This window comes from Psammomys obesus, unplaced genomic scaffold (genome assembly GCF_907164565.1).
Source record: "Psammomys obesus unplaced genomic scaffold, mPsaObe1.curated_primary_1811, whole genome shotgun sequence".
In the NCBI taxonomy this organism is placed as follows: Eukaryota; Metazoa; Chordata; class Mammalia; order Rodentia; family Muridae; genus Psammomys; species Psammomys obesus.
The window spans coordinates 30916344-30941139 of NW_026587216.1; positions in this window are offsets into that span (position 1 = coordinate 30916344).

The window sequence follows — 24796 nt, forward strand, 5'->3', positions numbered from 1 at the left end:
GGAAGGAAGGAAGGAAGGAAGGAAGGAAGGAAGGAAGGAAGGAAGGAGAAAGATTGACCTGAGATCTACTGTACAGGAGCAGAGAACAAAGACTATGGTATTTCCCAGCCCCCTAGACTCCTTGCAGCCCACTACTGAAGCCAGTTTACAGACATACCTTCTATTCAGCACAACACATGTGGATACCAAGAGAGAAAAGATGAAGACACCAAGAAATAAAAGACAAAGACTGGGAAAAAAAAATCAAGTATCAGAACTGACACGGCAGGTATGCTATGGCTAGATAAAGGATTGAAAGTTATTTATCATAAGATAAAGTTTGTAAATGTTAAGGCACTGTTGTTTAAAGGGGTAGCATACAAGATTAGCCAGGTGAGCAGAGAACTGGCAATCTATAAACCGCAACAGTGTTACAGGTCAAAACATTGTAACAAATTATTGAGGGAATAATAATTTTGGGAATAATTGTGGGAATTTTCTTTTTGGCTTTGTTTGGTTTTCCCCACTGGACATGCCTGGGAGAAGGATCCCTGACTCTAGAGATAGAGCATAGAGCTTAGAGATAGTTTTAGTCCCTAAAACTAAAAAGCAAAGGGAAAATTGGATCAAAACCAAACGAAATGTCAACAGTGGAAACTATAAACCGTGTAAGATACAGAGAATATATAAAAAAGAGAAATAGTTTAAACACTGAGAACTGGGAGGTTATTGAAACTAGTTTCAGACATTCAAGAATTTACAAACTCTGAGACTACCAAGCAGAATGCAAAATAACGGACCAATAAACAAAATAAAATCAGCCCTACAAAAAGCTCCTATCCTTAGATGTACTACAAATTACAGATAATTAAATATACAGAATAGATTTGTTATTATTATTGTTGTTGCCTTTGTCATTGTTTTTCTTGCTGTTTTTACTTATTTTATTGTAACAAGGTCCCACTATGTAATGCTGGATGACCTTGAAGTCTCCATCCTCCTATTCCAGCCTCCTAAATGCTGGGATTATGGGTATGCACTACTGAGTCTGACATTAAGATTATAGAAGAGATCAGATAAAAACACACCTTTACTACAGAAAAAAAAAAAAGAAATAATTTAAAATCACATCTACTTAAAATTCATACAAACAAGAAAGTGGGGTGAAATATTTAAAGTACTGAAAGAAAAAAGCAAGCTAGAATTCTGTATCACCAATCAATCCCCTAATTTCTACTCTAGAGAATTGTGAAAAAAAAAAAAACCCTCAAATTTTATCAGAACCAGCCAGAAAAATAAGAAATATTAAAAGAATAGAAATCAAAGAACTAGTAGAGGGAAACAAAATATGTGGAGTGTAATAAAAATCTAAAAATGTATAATTTATATGGGAAATAAATATAGAAAAATCAATCAAATAAAGTAATACTTTGTAAAAAAATAAATTTATTCTTTTTTTATCATGTGTGTATTTTTTATTTTATATAAAATTATTCAGTACTTGTAAGACCAGGCCAATATTTGAATTCTAACATATATATGCCTATTCTTATAAAGATAATTGACACTACTAACATCTGAACAATTCTCTCATAAGCTGTTCAAGGTCTATACTTCTGATTATTGAAACAATATTAAGTTTCCTTTATTCCGGACATTCATTTCTCTGTAGTAACACTCAGGCCTGTAGTTGAATAGCACATCTGGGTATCTGAGTTCCATTTTAATGCTCTTTCCAGTGTGCCAGACTGCATTTCCCGGTTCATCTCATCCTCTGGCATTTGCAAACTCTTTGTGAACGCAGTCCTTACTTATTTGTCATCATTTCATCAGTTGGTATTCTCTGAACTCTCTCTTTTTTTTTTCTTCTTTTCTTTTAATTTTATTAATTACACTTTACTCTGTATCCCCCCATAAGCCCCTTTCTCCTCCCCTCCTAATCCCACCTTCCCTCACCCTTCTCCACGCATGCCCCTCCCCAAGTCTGCTGATAGGGGAGATCTTCCTCTCTTTCCTTCTGATCCCAGTCTATCAGGTCTCATCAGGAGTAGCTGCAGGAGCTCCACAAGAAGAGCAACAGAACCAAAAAATTTGAACACAGGGGTCTTTCCAGAGACTCATACTCCAACCAAGTATCATGCATGGAGATAGCCTAGAACCCCTGCACAGATGTAGCCCATGGCAGTTCTGTGTCTAAGTGGGTTCCATAGTAATGGGGACAGGGACTGCCTCTAACATGAACTGGTTGGCCTGCTCTTTGATCACCTCCCCCTAAGAGGGGAGCAGCCTTACCAGGCCACAGAAGATGACAATGCAGCCACTCCTGATGAAATTTATTCTTTATAAAGCCACTTTCTTAGAAAAATGAGAAAAAAGCCAGAAATAAAATACTGTCTACTAATTTCAGTTATGGGAAAGGGTGCATTTAATGGACAGTTTTGAGCACTAATTCCTAGCTTCAGGTATTAGAGGCACATTGCTATATTGAATAGACCTTAGTGGAAAGTGAGTGTGTCAATGAGGAATGCTATGGGTAACTCTATCATTACAAATTTGGAAACAGATGAATTGTACTAATCCTGTGATGAACATAATCTCTAAAAATGAAGATCTAAATAAGCCTATTCTGATTAAGAATCAAAACAATAACTAAGAATTTTCTATAACAAACTACAGATAGATTCTCTGGCAAATTCTACTATGCAGCTTAGGTCTGAAAATTTTCTCCCTTCCAAGCACAATCCTGCTTAGCTTCCCAAATCAGAGGAGACAGGATGCATTCCAGGTAGTATGGAAAAAGGGAGAAGGATCAATGCAGAGGGTGAAGGAAAGAGGGGAAAATAGCACTAAGGGCGTCTGGAAAAGCTGTAAGAAAATACATTTGTAGTTTAAAGGAAGTTACGCCCCATGAGCAATAATGTTTCCCTCAACAACCACAGGCTACCTAACTAAAACCCCAATACCAGGCATGAGAAAACCTCTTTCAAGCTGTTTGTCAGAGGAGCCTAAGAGATACCCAATATAATATAAATATTGCCATTGCCTTTGGTTGCCTCCAGAAGTTGAAGATAAATCCTTACTACAGAAGACACAAAACTTAGAGGATCTGAGCTGGTTGTGAATTGAAACTCCTTGATAAGGAGTAGATTTCACACTACTGGGAGACTACATGCAAGATTCCACAGGAGGAATGGAGCCAATATTCCTACCTAGCTGTGAATACCTATGAACCATGACAATGACTAGCATGGGAAGATATCCCATAAGGGTGCAGTGGTGGTATTCATCTCTTGGTGGCATCAAAGAGCTGTTTAACCAAAATTAAGGCTGATTAATAGGAGGAAGTCATGCCTGGTACTAGAACCCATGGGGCTAGTAAGGTCATGTAACTTAGAGGAGAATCTACTGCTGCCACTACCAAACCAACATAATTCCTAAGTACATTCTAAATATTTGTTCATACTCCCTGAGATAAGTGTATCTTTAAACCCTCATTAAAGAAATTTATTTTGCAACAGATGTGAACCTTTACAGAAAAAAACACGACTAGTCAAAATGCAGGTTAAAAACTTATATTTGTGTACTCGGCCTCAAAGGATGCACCTACAGCACAATTCCTGCACCTAAGGTGCAAAGGACATCCAGAAAGAGGAGGCAGAAAATTTTCAGAGCCATAGGACAGGAAGTCTACAATGGAATTATGTTTCCTAGAGATGACAGCTTTACCCATGATTCCAAAACAAGATGGCTGCCTAAACAATATCTGAACAAAGACAACACCAACAGACATGCTGAAGTTGAAGAAGGAAATCTCATGGATCCCTACCCCTAGTCAAAGAACTGTAGAAATCTAAGTAATGCTGAACAGAGAAATAATGTGTCCCTAGGGATCAGCTTCCTAATTGATTATGTAATACCAAATTACCAGCCCTAAAATCATTTATATGATGATATACATACAAATAACATTAAATGGGATGAGCATATCATATTTAAATACTTATGCACAAATATATGCATCCAAATGTACATCCATAACAAAGAAAAACAGGCTATGAATTTTAAATGGAGCAAGAGAAGGGGACTTGCAAGAGGGTGAATACAGAAAATGGAGGGGAAGATGAGATAATTATATTTTAATTTTCTTTTTTTTATCACAGTGGCATTCTCTCTTTTTTTATCTAATTTTTTTCCTTTTTTTAATTTTTCTTTTTAGTTACATTTTGTTAACTCTGTGTCCCAGCTGTATCCCGCTCCCTCATTCCCTCCCCAACCCCACACTCCCTCCCTGGTCTCCTCCCTGCCCCTTTCCAAGTCCACTGATAGGGGAGGACCTCCTCCCCTTTCATCTAAACCTGTTTTATCAGGTATCTTCAGGGCTGGCTGCAAAGTCCTCCTCTGTGGCCTAACAGTAATCCACTTAAAAAATGGGGAACAGAGCTAAACAGAGAATTCTCGAAAGAGGAACATCGAATGGCAGAGAAACACTTAAAGAAATGCTCAACCTCATTAGCCATTAGGGAAATGCAAATCAAAACGACCCTAAGATTTCACCTTACACCCATCAGAATGGCCAAGATGAAAAACTCAAGTGATAGCACATGCTGGAGAGGTTGTGGAGATAATTATATTTTAATTTTCAAAGCTAAAAAATATACTTTAAAAATCAGTGAAAACAATTAAGTATATGACTGGTTCATATCCAGTTTAAGTCACCCTTTCTGGCTCATTCTGAATAATGTCTGTCTGGTTCAACTTAGCTGTTCTGGCTCAAATTCCTCTCCAAGCTGACTGATTCAAACTGGCTTCTCTAACTTCTAATTGAATTATTCTGCTTGGCCTCAAACTAACTCTGCACTCTCTCTTTTTTATTTTATTTTTTTTTTACAATTTATTCATTATATATCCCGATTGAAACCTCCTCCCTCAACTCCCCCAGTCCAACCCTCCCTTTATCTTCCTCCCAATTCCTTTCCCCTACTCCACTGAAAGGGGGAGTTCTCCTCTACCAACTACCCATAGCTTGTCAAGTCTCCTGAACTACCTTAAAATCCTCTTCCCTGCACTGTTCTCATGAGAGTTGAGTGTATCTTATTCCATCAAATCTTTCTCTGATTCATCACTTTGCCCCTCAATTAGCTGTCACTCTCAAACATGGTGCTTCCTTCTACAAACTAACTTTATCTTCATTATTTGGTGTTAGAAGTGTACACTAAGGGAATGTCTGTATTACATTCTGTAATCTAGGGTGTGCTTACATTCCAGCCAGGTCATATATACCTAGAAGGTCTTTGGATGTGATCTTGTGCCAGAGCAGCCATGTCTGTCACTGGATTAAAATTCCTCTACAAGGAGCCAAAAAGCAGATTACAAAAACCCCAACTTCAGGTATGAGAAGCCCTCCTTTAAGCATCAAATTTCCTAATACATATATATACTTGCATAATCAGACTTTTACATTAATTATTGTAGTCTGATGAAATATTTTCAGAGCAATTTGGATTATTTTTTTATTTTTGGCATAAATTTTATTTGTATTTCTTCCCATTCACATTATCACTTCCAACACTTTGTACTGTAAATATTTATAGAATTAGTTTTAAAGTTAATGTTTAGTTTTAGTTTCAAATAATAATATAGTGAAAACACTGTTCCACATTCTGTTTTTCTTTAGTCTAAAATGAAAACTTTTTAACAGTCATACCAACTTTGATTCCAATTCATTTGTCTGAATGTCTAAAACACATCTTGAAGCAGATGTATTATGAAACTATAATATAATCTCCACACTATGGAAATTCAATTTGTCTTAATACGTTTGTCTTAATATAAGACTTAGTTAAATATTTAATCAGATTTATTTTAAGTCATGGGAAATGTATTTTCATAATGGTTCTAATTTTGGTGGCTAATGAAGATTTCTTAGTTAGGATCTCTACTGCTGTGATAAAACACAATGACGAGCCAGGATCAATGGTGCACGCCTGTAATCCTGGCACTAAGAGAGGCAGAAGCAGAGGCAGGCTGATCTCTGTGAGTTTGAGGGCAGCCTGGTCACAAAGTGAGTCCAAGAGAGCCAGGGCTACACAGAGAAACCCTGTTTTGGAAACAAAACAAAACAAACAACATACACACAACGATGATGCTTAGCATGATAGCACATGACTTTAATTCCAGTACTCAGGGGGCAGAGGCATGTAGATTTTGTGAGATCAAGGTTTGACTGGTTTATGTAGTGAGCTCCAGGACAGCCAAAACTATGTGACAAAACCCTGTTTCAAAGAGAGAGAGAGAGAGAGATGGACAGACAGACAGATGGATGGACAGATAGATACATAGATGGACAGACAGATGATACATAGATAGATGGTAGATAAGCACAATGATAAAAAGGAAAATTAGGGAAGAAAGGTTTTATTTCAGCTTACAGCTTTCATATCACAGGATATTGCTGAAGAAAGTCAGGGCAGGAACTATATTAGGGCAGAAACTTAGAGACTGGACCTAATCTTTCCAGCCCTGGAAGGATGCTGTTTACTGGCTTGCTTGCCTGCTTTCTTATAGAACCAATGACCACTAGCCCAGGAGGATCCCCACCCAAACAAAAGAGGCTGGGCCTTCCAATATCAATCAGCAATCAAGATATTACTCCACATACTTGTCTACAGCCGAATCTTATGGAGGCATTTTCTCATTTCGGAGTCCCTTTTCCCAAGTGACTCTAGCTTGTGTCAGAGTGACATAAAACTTGACAGGACATAGAACAACAAGGCCATATTTTTCTTTGTTTTGTTTTGTTTTCGTGACTTACCACATCTGATTCTACTTCTGCCTTCTCCATGATGTTTTACAGAAACTGTTCTGAGATGCTTCTATTCTGCCTTCCCTGGATAGAAAAGCAGAATAAAGAGGAGACTTTGTAAGTTTACACAGTATCTCTGAAGTGGTGCCTTTTACTTCCTTCCAGAATGTAACACTTAAGATGGCACAGCTGCGTCTTCCTCCCAGTGACTCTAGGGCTGAAGACTAGCTTGACTCTTCCTAAGAATTCTGTAGTGTCCTTTTGCTCCTCAAACTAGATCAAACTCCTTGAATCCCTTTGGGATTCAGACTGCAACATTTTCATTACCTTCTTTTAATTATATTGTTTATATCAAGTAGAAAGCTATTTCTCACTGTTTATTTAACCTGTACATATGTCCTTATAGCTATGAGCTAACATGGACCATGTCTTTTGTATCTATTCCTCAGCAGCAGTTCATTCACCTTTCTCCAGTGACATACATCTTTTCCAATATTTTCTCTCTGACTTCATATATTTCTTACATATTCTTTGCTTCAGTGGTAAGCTGCATACCTTCATTTACCTTTCAGTTTTAATATTGGGATAAGATCTTTTTGGGGGCGGGGACATGATCTTATTTTGCATACAAGTTGGCTTCCAACTAATATTCTTTACTCTTGTCAGCCTCATGAAGGCTGGAATGACAGATGCCAAATTTATACCACCAGTTCTGGCATAGCTTATTGTCTTTGTATAGTTCAGCTTGAATGACAGACAGACCAGCCCCTAGAGTGATAGCCAATGATTCTTCACATCAGATATTAATGTTCCTCACATTCCCTTTTTTTAAAATTTGGGCAGACTTATTTTTAGTCAATATATGAGGAAAGTAGTTCTTCCTGGTCCTGAAGAAACAAAATGTTATAATAGAACACTGCAGCAGAAGCCTAAACACAGACTCCAGGCTTCAGCTGGAAAAAACCAAGGCCCTTAGGGCTTCACCTGTGAGGAAATCACTTATACTGACAACCTGAACCAGCTTTAGAACATCTCAGCTCAAAAAGTACCTTCCTTGCAGTTTAAAAACCTATAATATGGGACCCGGGTCCATAGAGATCAAACAGTAGGGATGCTGTTTCAGTGACCAGGTTCACTGTGGCTAAGGAAAAGGCAAGAGTCAGTACAGGCCCAAAAACTTTTAAATTTTTTCAGTGTTTTTTTTTCTTTCTTTAATTATTTTTAAGCACTCATAAAAATGCACATATTTATGAAGTAAGATATACCACTTCTATGCACGTATAAGTTGTATAATGTTCAAATTATCTGAGCTTGTATTCTGAATATCTGTTTGTTTGTTTGTTTGTTTATGGAGTAAACATTTAAAATTCTTTTTTTTCATGTCTCTGAAATATGTACTTGTTATTTTGATGTATCTTTAACAATATTATAGAGTATTATATACTGTTATAGAACTTGTTTCTCTCTCTCTTTTTTTTAAGTCTATTCTCACATATTTCATTCGACCATAGTTTTTCCTCCTTTCACCTCTCCCATTCTCTCATATCCAAATCGCCTCTGCACCAGATCCAGTCCCCCACTGTTTCATGGTGGGACTTCTTTCTCTCCTCTAAGACAGCGCTTTTGATCAGCTTTCTTTACCTCCTACCGTCCTTAGTCTCTGGTACCAACTATTCTACTCTCAGCTCTTATGAAATCAACATCTCTCAATTTTTATGTTTGTTGCTATTCTTTAGTTCTTCTTAATTTCTTTTATAGTACTTTATATGATGTATATGCATAATTTTCCTGCATGCATGTTAGTGCTCCACATATTTTCAATGCCTGTGGAGGCCAGAAGAGAGCATCAGATTTACTGCCTGGGGGATATGAGCCTTTGGACTGTGAAAGAAGCCTATCAACCATGTTGATACTTGGTCATACATTCCTGTTGTGTATTTAAGAGCATGCAGGTATCCACAATAAACTACTTTCTGTTTTTCTGTCAAGACCAGCTGATAGTTTAATGAAGTTATGTCTAATAAAGGCGTATTCAAAATTGTTTGCTTCTTGTCCCGAGCTTTATCTGAATCACTTTATCGTGGGTCACTAGGGCTCAAGAGAAGCCTCTGGTTCGCCTATCTTCTCTTACTCTTATCATTTTAATAGTTGCCCTTATCTCATTAATAGTTAATGAGAATGGCTTCATTATCAATGAGTTTGCATGTATGCATTGAGGAAATTTTCCTGTGTGTATACATTCTACTTTGAGTAACACATACTTGCTACAGTCTATCCTAGTAGGGAATCCATTGCCTGAATAAGAGGACAAAGAAACAAAGTACTTTTCCTACAGTTCCTTGAGATCTAGCTGGCCTTGGGAAACAAAGACAAAACCATTGTTTCTTTTAGTTCCTCTGTCTACACTAGTATAGGCTTAGATTAGTATGCAAAGTGAGGAATGCAATGGACAGGAGATAGAAAGGGGATATGGAGTTTAGGGATTAACTAAATGTGTGCTATTCAGATAAAACTTGGGACAAGAAGCAAACATCTTTTAATAAGGCTTCATTAGACATATCTTTTTGTTCTTTTATGTTAGTATTTTTAATAGTACCAAAAGCAGATCAGTAAGCTCAGAGAAATCTATTGAGTTAAGTAGATATGTGATATTAATGCATGGAACTTTGACTTTAGAAATTTTATCATATATACTTAATCTGTAAGTCCTATCTTTTAAGTCTTATATAATATTCAGACCTCCAAAATTTACGATTTTTAGCTCTTTCCCATCCTGAAAAGAACATCCAACATCTTAATCTTCATAAATAAATCCTTCTTTACTAGAAGTATTTTATTTATTACATCCTTTTTATTGTCATTTTTCTTTTATATTTTTATTCACTTTACATCCTTGCGGTAGTCCCATCCCTCCTCCCTTCCCAGCCTCACCTTCCCTCCCTCTCCCCTCATACTCCCATTTTCCTTAGAAAAATGGAACTCCTTTCCCCATCCTTCGTAGTTCATCAAGTTGCATCAGGACTGAGCATGTCCTCTTTCTCTGTGGCCTGTCAAGACAGTCCCTTAGGGCTTGAGACCTTTGCCCAGCTCGCCTCTGCTGAGTTCACTGTCTCTGCTGTACAGATGTCTGTCTCTCTTGATGTCTCTGACCCAGGTGAGCCATGCAGATGGATAGCAGGTAGAAAGATCGCCAAGCTGAGAGCTGGCCCGGAGCCACACAGGCCTCCTCAGGATGGGGGAAAATGGGGCTTCGGTCCCACACCCCGCTCACCTCTGCTGATGTCTCTGTCTGTGACTCAGGTGGGCTAAGCTCACCCGGCTCACCTCCACTGAGGTCCCTGTCTCTAATGTCTGTGACCCAGGTAGGCCAGGCAGATGCGGAGCCAACAGAGAGATCTCCAAGCCAAATGTTGATCTGATGACACACCTTGTTATATCCTTCTAACATTAAGTTTTCATACTTGCACATTTTCTTTTTTACATTCTTTCTTAACATCATGAGACATAGTAACATTGACAGGTAAATTTGTCCTCTAATTAAAAGAAAGTTGAATACAAACTACCTCCACTGAATGAGATAATAAATTAGTATTAAATAATAGATACTCTCTAGCAAATCTTATAAAAAATACAAGATAGTAATAAATAATTTTTGTGTGTTTTGTAAAGTGTAGGGAACAATCTACAATAACTATGCTTTTGATTTTGAAAAAGTTTAAGTAGTAGACAGGGAGAAACAGCAGATAAATACCAAAATTTCATCAACTCTGTTTAGAGGCTCCAGCATGATTCAACCAAGGAAGCCCTATAAAATTATTATATTAAAGTAACTATGGGACTTCCAGGAAGCAAGGTCACTCTGTCCTTTCCATTGACAATTTTTATTTTCTTTTTATCTACCATATTTGGTTTACTTATTAAGTAGTTAATTAAGCCATTATACTTACTATGAAGCCAACTTGTCTATCAGTGGTTAAATCTCTCCATTCTCACAATGCTTTCAAATGTTGAAAGTGTGTAACTTTTATACATCCTGCAGTGCCAGATGGCAGTATCTCCAAATGCAAACTGTTTCCAAACTTAACTTTTCTTTCTGTGTGCTCTCTCTCTCTTTCTCCTCTTTCCTCTGTCTTCTATCTCTTTTCATCATGAAAAAAAATTAAGTATTTACAATGCTAGCTCAGAGATAAGTGTTTTATATTAGATCTAGCTATTGTTTTGGGGATAGGCTTTCTAAACTTTCACTCCAAGACCTATTTTTATTCTCCAAATATCTTTTTGATATTATACATTGTCCTAGGTAGTACGCCTGAACCTCCATATGTTGTTTTAGATAGAAAAAAATCTGTTATCTTAGGCTATTAATGATTGGGTAGGTGCTCATAAAATTCTTAAGCTAAAGACTGCAAGGATGCATTAAGCATATGTCACAGAGAAATATAGAAACAAATAAGTATTTGAGGACCTGGGAGACATATGCCAAAAACCAAACCTTCTAAAATAAAAAATCAAGGAAACTAAAATGCCTTTAAAGGTCTAAAAATAAAACCAACTAAAAAAAAATTAAACTATCAGAATCCAAACTTCATCTGAAGCCTGAAGACAAACACACTGAAAACAAGCAAAGTATGCAAGTAAGGCAGAGTTAGAAGGGTACAAGCATACACTTCCTGTGCTGCTGTGTCCTTCTCAGGAATAAACATTTGAGTCAGGCAATAACAAAAAATGGGAGGACCCAGAGACCTTATAAATCACCTAACTCAGAGACCTCTGGAAGATTCCCAACTCTGGATTCCCCTGTCATCCCAGTAGGAGATGATAGCCTGCCCTAATAAACTTTCAGTATTTTCTTCTGTTCTTCTCTTCTCATTTATGTCTTGTTTTTCATGCATTTTGGGTTGTTGTCTTTTCCAAACAGTGAATTCATTGCTTGTTCCCTGGAAATCCTCAGAACACCAGGATTCTTGTTACTGTTTTGAAGGTCCCACTGAAATTTGAAAGGACTCTCTTGAAGAAAGAAGGCCTGAGTGAAAACCACAAGTAAGGTTTAGAGAATTTCTGTGATCAACCAGAAATGGTGAGGGGAGAGGTAGTTTAGCCTAGCTGAATGCCTCCAGCAGCCACTCTTTAATTTCTCTGAGGACTAGGAAGAGCATGAGGCCTGAGGTCTGGGGAAAGAGCAGTTTTCACCTTACAGAGCTAACTTGCTAACTTGGCAAGAGGCATTGTTGTCCTCCAACAAAAGTCCCCACTCTCGTGTAGAAAGGAGCTCATGTCAATCTAAAAAAAATAGTGTTCAATCTCACTGCTTCTGTGGCTGTTGGCAGCCTTCTTTAGGCAAGCCTACACAAGCCGTATCAAAAAGGAAATTAGGCCTTTGGGACGAGGATCTCCTTACACCAAGTTCATACTTGACCATTCCTTCTGCACTTTCTAGGTTTCTACTAAAATAAAATGTTGCTATGTCCTTTTAAGATTAAAACCCAGAGGAAGAAAACTAAGATACTGTTCATGCACCTTTGACAAATGTGAACTAGAGTAATTGGTTATGGGTCCAATGTTCCATAGCAGAACACACCAGAATGCACTTGAGGAATTCTGGTCATTCTGTTGACATGTGAATCAAGATTTATGAATTATGACAATTAATTAGTTGGCTGCCAGAAGTAACACAGAAGAATGGTTTTGCTTAATAGAATGGAGATACTTCCTTAAGGACTTAAACAATGACAATGTTTAAAATTTCGGCAATAAATTAAGGAACTACCTCTATACTATGATAGCAAAATTATACCCACAAATTATTGACTGAGCCAAAACACAGCAATATAAACTAAAACCAAGAGAAACTGACATCTATGTCGAATTGGTGTTGGGATAATCATTTTGTATACTACATAAAGGTTGTCTTTGTGTTATTCAAATGCTGATCTCTGTACCAGCAGAGAGCAGAGTACAGACCTGACTTTGTTATTGGTATTTTTATGGCTACATCATATTTTGTAAAGTATCCCTCCAACAGCTTCTGATTAGTTTAATAAAGAGCTGAATTGCCTAAAGCAAAGGAAGGAAGAGCAGAGAGACAGAAACTCTGGGAGAGAAAAAGGAGTGAGAGATTCACCAGGCAGTCTCCGAGGGAAAAACAGGATGCCAGGACTGAGAAGAGCTAAGAAACCACATAGTAGAGCATAGCTTAGTAGAGAGGGGTTAGTGCAAGTGATAAGACATAGTTTGGAGCAAGCCTAAGTTAAAACATCCTTTAATATAAATAAAAGAGCAGCTGGTGGCTCAAGACAGTCTGGCTGTAACTGGCACCCAACACATAAAATTTGGGGTGAAAGAAAAAAAAGCCATCGAGAATTCTCCTTGAAGAACTTGGCCATTTCATAATGGATCATAAAAATATTGAAATGGGTACCCTTCCACAGGGAACTCCAGACCTCTGAGAGGGACCTTGGGGGAAAAATGGACTTTAATAGAGTTTCCCTGTAGAGTCCAGGGCTTTTCACTAACGTGTTAGAGAAAGAAAAGTAATTGTGAATCAAGAAGAAACAAAGGCGACAGTTGGTATTTAGGCTAGTCTATATGTATAAGTCCCGCCAGGTTTAAAAGCACTCTCCCTCAGAGAAAAAGTACAACTCAAATGGCATGGACGTCTAACTTACGTATAACTGTCTTTAAGATAAACCCTATGAAATTTCAACAGGAAGAAACTAAATGTCATCACACATTTGTAATGGTGCATTGTTCCCCTATATCTTTAGAAAAACAAAATGTCCATATCTTTTTCTCCCCAAAGGGAGAAGTTATCCTAAACTTGGAAGACGCTAAGAATCCCCAGTCCCCTATTTTCTCCACGTAACTTGTGAATGCGTAAGAAATAGTCCCCACCTAAGGAAATTGGCAACCTTCTTTTATAAGTGCCAGATGAATTATGAGTCAAAACATTCAAGAGACATAAGAGAATAAAACCAGCTACCCTGGTTGCAATCACAAGAGATAAAATAAAACTCTAGCAAAATATAAAGCAGCACCTTTGGGGGCAAGAGCCCCTACCATGAATCAAAGATATCATAGAGAGCTACCAAGAAAATGGGCTGGTAATTCCCTGCACCCTTCCTTACAAGCCTTTAATATTATTTATATAAAAGAGGCTGGAGATCTGTGAAAGGTCCAAAAGCCATACATAATAGTAAAGGATAAAGTCCTTGACATTCTGTGGTACCTGATCTCTGTGCATTCCTCTAAACACAGCTTATTTTTCAATGATAGATCTTTGCAGTCCCTTTAAAAGCATCCCTGTTCCATCCAACAACCATTTTGTGTCCTTTCCTATGGAGTAAAATATCAGCATATTTAGACTGAGATTCGGCAGGGATACAGGGAAAGCCCTGTTGGGAGGAAATGAAAGTATCTTAAGTACTGCCATTTTGACTTCAGACTCAATTTCACGCACGCTCTCCAACACCCTCTCTAAGTCCCCCCAAACATAATTCCTTTTCCTAAAAACAGAAAGAACAAATGAATTTGATTGGTTGGGCAAAAACACATTCAATGTCAGCTGACTGGGGAAAGTCCCTAATTCCTGAGTTCTGATTGGGGAAAATTATAACTGTCACTTGGTTCATATGGCTGTGGTTTTTATGCTTATGAGTCCTGCTTCAGCGCCTACTCAGGGATGCTAGACTAAACAAGGCTCCTAAAGTCTGGTGGCCATGATGGATCACCGACTCTGTTTATATGGTGTGAATATAAAATATTTTACTGTTCCACAAGCCCACTGGTATCTTTCTTTCCTTCGTCATGGCGCAGAATGAACACTGTGTAACAGCCCCACATTTTTTCTCAAATTCTTAAATCAGACTTACAAGATGTGCATCCCCCCCCCCGAGTCTACTTTAAATCAGCAGATGTAATTGTGTTCTTCCTCATATGATGCCTGTCTCAAAGACATAATCTTCTTATTAAAGCAGCTAGCTAAGAAAAGCCAGAAAGTATCAGAAGAAAAAATCCAACTCTGCCAGCAGGAAGCTAAGTACCTAGGTACTTGTAAACTGAGTGAGGAGAAATTATCAAAGAAAGATATACCAGAGGAAGAAATGAAGGCTTGAAGTGTGAGCAGGAAGATTATCCTCAATGGACTGAATCCCCCAAGCCACTTTTCAGAGCATATTTATTGACTTTTACACAAAAGCTATTTTTAGAGTGAACCAAGTTCCTTATACCAGAGTCCCTGGTCTAATCTATGTGTTTCTTCCAGGAACATATCACCTCTGCATGTCAGCTTTTATTGTACGCTGGCTGCACTACTCAGTAATGCAAGACTTCCTGGTTTGCCAAGAGTGTTTGTGACTAAGATCATGCAAAGGCTATAAAACATCTTTAGAAAAACAATCACTATTTTTACAATGATTATTTTCAAAACATAAGTACATGTGAAAACGATTACTTCATTCAGGTGCTTATACCAGAAACAACACATCTACTAACTTTTCCTCTACCCCTGAGTCTTCCTCAGGATTGCACATAGATACTTAGCCTGGTTCTCCTTTTAGGAGTTTACCTACCCCCTCCCCCAAACAAAACAAAACAAACAAGCAACAAACAAATAAATAAGGGGAATCTAAGTGCTAAAAGACATTGTTAAAACTGGATTCTAAATCAGTCAGTAATGCCTAGCCACTGTTTAAGAAAATGTTAAATTAAACGTGGCCAACAAGATACCACAAAACTAGGACTGAAGGAAAGGACAGGAATTAAGTCCCTAAATACATTTTTATTTTTAATTTATTCTTCCTTCGTGTATTACATAGAGATCCTCTCTGCCCCAGATCCGCTTCTCCTCCTTTCGCTTCAGAAAAGTGTTGGCCTCCGATATTAATCAAACATGACATACCTAGTGATTAGGCACATACCCTCATATCAAGGCTGGATGAGGCAACCCAGTGGGAGGAAAAACCCTGCTCCCACTGTTGGAAGTTCCACAAGAACAACAAGGTACATCACACACACACACACACACACATACACACACACACATGCACACACATACACACACACACACATACACACACATACATACATACACACACACACACACACACACACACACACACACACACACACACACACATACACATGTCCTAGGTCAGACACATATAAGCTCCCTGACTTGTCAGTTCAGCCTCTGTTAACCCCTATGAGACCTGGTTAGTTGATTCTGGGGGCTGTTTTCTTGTAGCATCTTTGACCCTCTGGATCCTGCAATCCTTCCTCCTGCACAGGATTCCCTAAGCTCCGCCTGATGTTTGGCTGTGGATCTCTGCATCTGCTCCAATCAGTTGCTGGGTGAAGTCTCTCTGATGATGATTATGCTAGATAGACTCCCATCTATAAATATAGCAAAATATCATTAGGAATCATATCATTGACTTTTGATTGTTTGTTTGTTTGTTTGTTTGTTTGTTTTTGCCAGTCAGTTTGGTTCCTTCCTAGGTCTATCAGCTATCCAGCCTACAGTTTCTGGCTTTTCAGGCAATGTCAGGCCTGGGTCTCAATTGCAGCAGTCATTGGTTGGCTCTTTCCACAAGAAAGAACCACCAATGTGGCTGTGACACCTTTACCCCATCCCTTCTTACATGCAGGACAAATTCTAGGCAGGTTTTGAGGCTGGGTTGTTGTGCTACTCTCTTCACTGGATTCATGCTTGGTTAAAAAAGACACCCAGGTTATGTTTGTATCCCCCATTACTACTAGTGTTCCCTAGAGTCATCCTCATAGATACCAGTCCTAGGTTTCTACCTCGCCTGCCAATTCCTGTTATCTCTACCAGAACTTTTTCCCTGCCACCAGCCCACGTGTTAACTCCCGTCCCCCAGCCCACCCATGAAATCTATTCTATTTTGTCTTCCCACTTGAACTCTCCTCATTACTTTGCCGTTCTGGGTTTGTTGACTGTAACATGATTATCCTTTGCTTTATAGCCAATAGCTACTTATAAGTGAGTACATATCATGTTTGTCTTTCTGGGTCTAGGTTTCCTCAGTCCACCCCATTTTCCTGAAAAATTCATGATATTATTTTTTTAATAGCTGGGTAACAACTCCATTGTATAATGCTATAATGCACCACCTTTTTATTAATTAAATTTTGTGTTTTATCATAAATGAAGTTTCATGTGAGATTTCCAGAAATTTGTTATTGAGATGAAAGTAGAGAAAGTCTTTAAGAACTGATACATTCACTTTTTTTTTTTTACTTGAAATGTTTCTGTACAAAAAGAATGTCTCTGTGTAGATAACCCTCACGAAAAACTTGTTAATTGTACCAGAATTATTGACTCAGCTAATGAGAAGCCTAGATTATGGGGTAAAGATTTCTGCCTTTTTTCATAACTTTTCCTGTGCTTCTATCCTTGCTCAAAGATAGCTTTCTCTTCTTCACTAATTGCCTTCAAATTGCACAAAAATGTATCTGTATTACTAAAGAAAAATTATAAATGTCATTATCTTATAAATTACATAAAATGAACTGTAATTTAAAATATATAAGAACATTTATCAGAATATATTTTTAAAAGAGACTATTGAAGTAGAATGACTTCTCTTACCTCCATAATTTCAAGTTTTCTTTGGAACAAATGATTGTTTCTAATTCATATAAGTAACATTTTTATTATATTTGATTATTTTATATTTAAATATCATAAGATTATGAGTTAAGTTAAAAAATTCAATGAATTGCATTTACGACATAAAAAACCTGTATAAACCATACATAGAGAAATCATTCGTGCTGTTACTGTAAATAATATCATGGCTTTTAAAAGTATTGATTAGAACGTATGTAACTCAGCTGCCTTGGTGGAATAACATGTTCTAAAGACCCATTTATCTCCTGCTCTTTAGCTATCAGATTTAAAAACTGGATCCCAAGACATTGGACTCCCCCAGGAAATCTCCAGTTGAGAGAAGAAACTGCTGAAGCACTGTTGGCCCCTGAGAGGAAGAATTTGTGTCTCCTGAAGAATGAATCACAGCTTGTCAGGGACCAGCAGGAGAGGCTTAGAGCTGAGGCAGTGGGAGACAAACCTTAGCCAGAAGGCTCAGTTATGCAGTGACGCGTATGTCTTGGCTTCTGTTTATCCCCTAACCTCACATTAGAAGCCCGCAGAGGGATTTGGGAGAAAATAAGATCAGTGGACCTTCAGGAGTCCCTCATTTCCCTTCCCCATGTGGTTACACTGATCAAACACTGATTTCTATGTTTCACTATTAATTTGGCTCTTTTAAGTTGGTTTACTGAGGATGAGATGAAGAATATGGCTTGTTAGTACATAAGCTGTGACACTAATGGTAATAGCATGTATGCTAATCTGATTCATTTTCATTGCAAATTTATAAAAAAAAATATGTTAGAACACATTGGATTTTAAATATAGTAAAAATTACTTGGCTCTACAGAGCGTGTCTCATATCTTTCTGGAAGTAGAGAATACCTGACTTTACCATGTGAGGTAAAATAGAACGCACTGTTAACAGTCTTAATGATGTACACGCTGCAGCTGCCAAGCTCCAGGATTTCTAATTAATGACTAAACAATAAAGATTAAAATAATGACCAAAGTAATTAAGATAAAGCATACATATGGCATGTAAGCTATAATTAGGCTTTTAGAGTTTGTAAAATTAATAAATACACCATTATTCTCAGTGAGAGGTTTTCCTTTATTGCTAAGTGGAAGAATGTCTGGACAGATATTACAAAGCAGGTAAGTATGTGAAGAATACTTTGTATAAAGGAATATTTTCAAAGTTATATGGAATCAACAATGATGTTGCAATTAAATCTGAAATTCTGCACTTATAAAAAGTCAGTATTTTAAATACACCTAAAAATGTTTGAAATTTACTCATTCACATATTTTGTAATAAAAATGACCATTATGAAAAAGTTAATTAGTGCATAATCATTATATAAAGCAATGAATTTCATAATGGAACTTTTGTTCAAGTATAACATCTATTTTGACTAGTATCACTCTACATTATACTCTTCTGACTGCCTTCACCTTTCTTGGGGTTGAAGAACCAACCTGCCTCCATTTTAGGATTAAAAACCATCTTATAGTAAAGAAAGGCTAGGTTCATTCCTGTTTATGATTAAACCCATGATTCTCAAGGATTGGGCTATGCCACAACTGTAATCTTACCTACAAATGGTTTTGTACTGCCTGTTCCAGGAATGGTAATCATGTTTTTGTTTCAAAAAGTTAATAACCATCTTACCTTTGTTTCAAAGGGTTCTTATGCTACCTTATTATAACTACCTGTTGTTATGATCACCTAGAAATCATGCCTTTGCTTAGGAGGTCATTATGACTAACTTTTTATGATTATGTTCTACCCCGTTACCCCACCTACTTTGGCCACCATATCTCTCATATGAGAACCCCTTCCCCCTGAGCTATAACAATCTTGTCTTCCTCATATCACCTTCAAACACCACCTTAGGAAGAGGTAGCTTGTTTACATGAATAACAAGCTTGCTTTATTTAATTGTGTCCCTTAATTAATTTAGTCATTATGATTTGGGTTGGTGGTCTTGCTCCTCCCACCTTTGGGATTAACATGTGCATGTGTAGCTGAATAAAAAAAAGCATACAAATACTTATAACATTATATAATATATATCTATAATATTTTTAATCTAGATGTCAATGACAGAAAAGGTGATATGTTTTCTCAATCTGTTTATTTAACTTACTATAATTATCTTGGAAGCCTCCGGAAGTGTCCCAGGTCTAGTTAGGTTACCTTCATTCTCCTCTCCATTATCTCTCCATTCTGTTTTTTCAAGTCTTGCTACTGATTACCAGGAACATATCAATTCTCTCAACCTATCTCATTCTGTTTGGGACTCACCAGATTTGAAACCTTGCTACTATGGATCCTGTAGCCCTCACACATAGATCAGAGTCTCAGATCCCTCCTCGCTGCCTGATTGGGATGCCTAGTTGCCCTATCTATCTGGCCTTGAGCCCTATGGATAGCCACACTGCTTAGAAAAACTTACTTTGGCCTAGGAAACTTTGGTTCCTAGGCCAAAATGGTTCAGATGCCAGACTGTAGCAGAGAAAAGGAAAAGCTGGAATAAGTTTGTGTTCCTAAACATAAGACAAATAGAGAAAATTGAGATTTCAACCATTCTATGAATTACATGAATTTCCTGAATATCTATACTGAAAAAAGAGAAATGACTTAAAGCAGAGGAACTAAAAGCTCAACCAACAAACTCCCTTCAAATGTGCAACAAAGAATAATTTTAAAAAAACACACAAAAAAATTAAATTAACATAGAATCACCAAAAAGTACATATCTCATAGTAGTGGCCCTTAATGAAAATGACATGAAAGAACTGACAAAGAATTAAAAATAATGATTGCAACTCTGCTTGGTCAGGTTAAAGAAGAGAAGGACAAAGAGATTAATGAAATAAACAATTCAGTCCAAGATTTAAAACCTGAAGTTCAAAACAAACAAATAAAAAAGCAAAAACAGCAACACACACATACACAAAAACAAAAACAGCAAAATCTTCACTAATCCAATTAAAACCTCAACTTCATTGGAAATTAAATGAATTTTGTAGAAAACAGGAGCAGAAAAAGAAGATAAAAAAAGAAGAGTTGTGTCATTCAGTAAAGGTTAATGAGAAAAGATTTTAAATGTATAAGCAGACTATGGGAAATGCCTGTGATACCATAAAAAAAACCTGGCCTCTGAATATGGTGGAAAAAAAAAAAGAAAGAGAAAACTATAGCAAATGTGTAAAAAGAAATCTTTTCCCAAATCCAGAGAAAGTAATGCATAGTTAGCTACAAAAATCCTACAGAACAGCAAATAGACAGAATCAGAAGAAAATTTTACATAACACATTATATTTAAAACACAAAAGCCACAGAATAAATAAAACACATCAAAACTCCAAGTGAAGAAAGTCAAAATGAGGCCTATTATAATAATACCTAAGTGTCTGACAGAAATTTTTCAAGAAAGAAGAGCTGGAAAAGATATACTCCCAAATCCTGAAATACCACAAGTATAAAACCAGACTACTATACTCATCAAAGCTATTTATTAAAGTAAAAAGAGAAATTAAAAATTTCCATGATAGAAAGAAATTAAAGAGCTGTATAACTATGAAGCCATTTGTACAGAGGATGCTAGAGAAAATACATCAGTCTGAAGAGAAGGATAATAACACATAAGAGGCCACAGGGAACAAAGAAACAATGCCTGCTGGACAGGTAATTAAAAGAGTCCCCAGAAAACACAAAATCAATAGAATAGCAGGAATTAATACACAATTCCAACAATTACCGAATATTAATGGTCTCAATTGCTCAATATAAAGACACCACCTAATAAATTGGATTAGAAAAAAATTATCTTCTTCCTCCTCCAAGAAACACACTTTACCTCAAAAATAGCTACTTTCTAACGTCCTATGATGAATAGTATTAGGGAAAAAAGTATTATTAAAAAATGGAACAAAGAGGTGTAGTTCTTCTAATATCTGACAAAACATACTTCGTAACAAATCTAGATAGGGGATACAAAGAGAGACATTTCATATTCATTAAAATCAAATCTACCAATAAGATATTATAAACCTAAATATACTGTACATAGGAGCAAATGATGAATCATGATTAAATCTAAAACTACAACTTGACCCTAGCAGAGAGATAGTGGATCATTTCAATATGCAACATCATCTGTAAAAAGGTCCCTGTAAATAAAATGAACAGAAAAACCATGGAATTAAGTTTAAGTGCAATCATAAATCAAAGACATCAACAGGTATCTGTAGGAATTTAGGTATAAATACTAAAGAATACATATTTTTCTTAGCAGCCCATGGAATCTTATCCAAAATAGACAACATATTATGACACAATGAAAGACACAACAAATACAGGAAAGTTGAAATCACATCTTGCATTCCATCTGAGCACATTACAATAAAACTATATGCTAACAATAATAGAAACTACAAAACGTAGACACATTTATAAAGATTGGCCAAAACACTATTGAATAATAATTGGGTCAAGGATGAAACAAAAAAGGAAAATTTTAAATTTCTAGAATTAAAGGAAAACCATAACACGACACACCAAAATCTATAAAACACAATAAAGACAAGCCTAAAAGAAACATTGATAGCACTAAGCGCTTTCATCAAAAATTCTGGACCTCTAAAATGAATAAATTAACCATGTACCTGAAGCTGCTAGGGAAACAAAAGCAAAGAACATTCAAAAACGAAGTTGGGAAGAGATAATGAAAGTCAGCGTGAACAGTAAAAAAAATACAGACAACAATACAAAGAATTCACAAAAGAGAGGTTTATGGAAAAAATTAAAAAGACTGACAAACTTTTAGCCAAATTAAGCAAAGGAATCAGTTACTTGAAATTAATAAAGTAAAAATGAAAAGGGAGACTTAATGATAGACATGTGAGAAAATCAGTGGATCATAAAAGAATGTAACTTTTAAAATCCAGTAAACTGAAATTTCTGAAAGAATCCAGTGAATATATATATATGTACATATGTGTATGTATGTGTGTGTGTGTGCTTCTCTCTGTGTGTATATATGTGTGTGTACTATCAAGTTCCACAGATGCTGAAAATGCCCTTGACAAAAGTCAACATGTTTTCATTGTGAATCCATAGAGAACCTAGAAATATAGGGTACGCAAACTAAAAACATAATAAAGGCAATATGCAGTGAGTCCACACCATCTTGTTAAATATAGAAAAATTAAAAACAAAGCACATTAGAGAAAGCATTTCAATAACTGAGCTGGTCAAACTAGAGAGTTACATATAAAAGAATGAAGCTTGAACTTTATCTCTCAACTCCAGGTGTATTAAGGGCCTAACAACTGATCTGATAACCCTGAATCTGATAGAAAAGCCTGGAATATGTTTGATAGCATTGGTATAGGAAAGAACTTTTCAATAGCATCCTAGTAAGGCAGGCATTAAACACAACAGTTAATAAATGGGACTTCATAAAACTAAACGGACTGCACACCATTATTCAAGTGACAACATAGTTTATAGAATAAAAAAAAATCTTTGCCAGCTATACATCCAACAATGACTCAGTATATGCCTATATAATTAACTAAAAGAACAAAAAACAATTACAGAATGGGCATGAGCAAGGATCTAAACAGATAGTTCTCAAAAGATGAAATACAAGTAGCTGGACTGTTTTCTTTTTTTAATGTTTAGTATCCATAGCTATCTGTTGTTGTAAATTAAAATGGTTGTGGGCTATATATTATTTATTATTTACCCTATGATTATCACAGTGGTATTATTTAATCTGCTATTACATCAGATCAAACAGACACCTGTGAGATTTTATAATTGCTTTAAATTACCTTGAGCTGGGCAGATAAATCTATCTATGCTATCTCAATAACCTCACCATCCATGTCCCAGCCCCTTCCAATGCCATCCTCCTTAACCATTTTCATCTGGGCTGTGTTCCATCCATAATCTTATAACACTTGCTTGTATTCTTTATCTGGGCCTTTCCACGCCATTATTGGAGTTTTTCCTCTAAGCCCACATGATTCCTTCTCCATGCTAACCCATGCTGGAATCCTCCTTCCTCTTCTCTTCCTGTCCATCTGTCTGTTTCCCATGATTCTCCTCTTCCCAAAGCCCAGGAACCTTAGCCACATCTCCCCCCATTCTGCCCTGCCCAGGTATAGGCCATTTAATCAGCCAACCAGGTAGGTTTACACAACAAGAATAGGTATATCCAGACAGTGACCAGATCTTGAGGGCCAGTTATTAGCACCAAAATACAAGCATCAGACCAACCCCCAACACTATTAGTGAAACACAAATTAAGACCACTGATATTTCTTCTTATACCAATCTTAATGACTAAGATTAGATAGACAAGTGAAGACAAATGCTGAAAAAGATAAAGGGAAAGGATAACACTTATTCACTGCCCATGAAAGTACAAACTGTCATAAATACTGTACTGGAGACTTCATAAAATGCTTAAAATAGATTTAGTACATGATTAATTTATAATATTCTTGGGCTCCATATTGTATTATAATGATGCCTGCTAATTCATGTTTATTGCTGTTCTAGTAACAATAGCTAAAAAATTGAAATAGCCTAGAGACCTATCAACTGATTAATAGATAATGAATATGTGGTATATTAATACACTGGCATATTATTTACTGTTAAGATTTAAATAATTACAAAATTCACAGTTAAATGGATGAAGCATGAAACAGTCATTCTGAGGGAGGTAACTGAGACCCACAAAGACAAATATATATTTCCCTTCATTTAGGCATGCCAGTAGTCTTGAATCTTTAGATATTTGTTTCATTTGAAATACACATACAGGTCAGGAAATTAAGAGGAGAGAGAATGCAAAGGTATAATGGATTAAAGAGGAATAATGACACAGGAAAGTTTTCATGAGATGGGATAAATAGGCAATTTAGATGAAAGAATAAAAAGGATAACAAAAAATCACTAATTACATTTCATTAAATCATACAGAACCTACTACAGTAAAAACCTTCCTAAAACATAGAAATATATATAGTATTTATTTATTTATTTGTATTTATTTATATAAATATTTATATAATTAAAGAGTGAAAAGGGAGTTACTCTGTAATGTTTAGCTGCAAGACAACAAAAAAAAATATGTTTCCTCAGAAAATTAGAAATTAATCTATCTCAAGATCCAGCTATACCAGTCTTGGGCATATGCCCAAAGGATGGCCCATTCTATTACAAGGACACTTGTTCAACCATGTTCATTTGGAATCCTTTCCCTCCTACTGGGTTGCTTTGTCCTGTCTTGATATGAAGGTTTGTACCCAGTCTTTTTGAATCTTGTTGTCCATGTTTGGTGGATAACCCCGGGACAACTGCTTTTTCTTTTCTT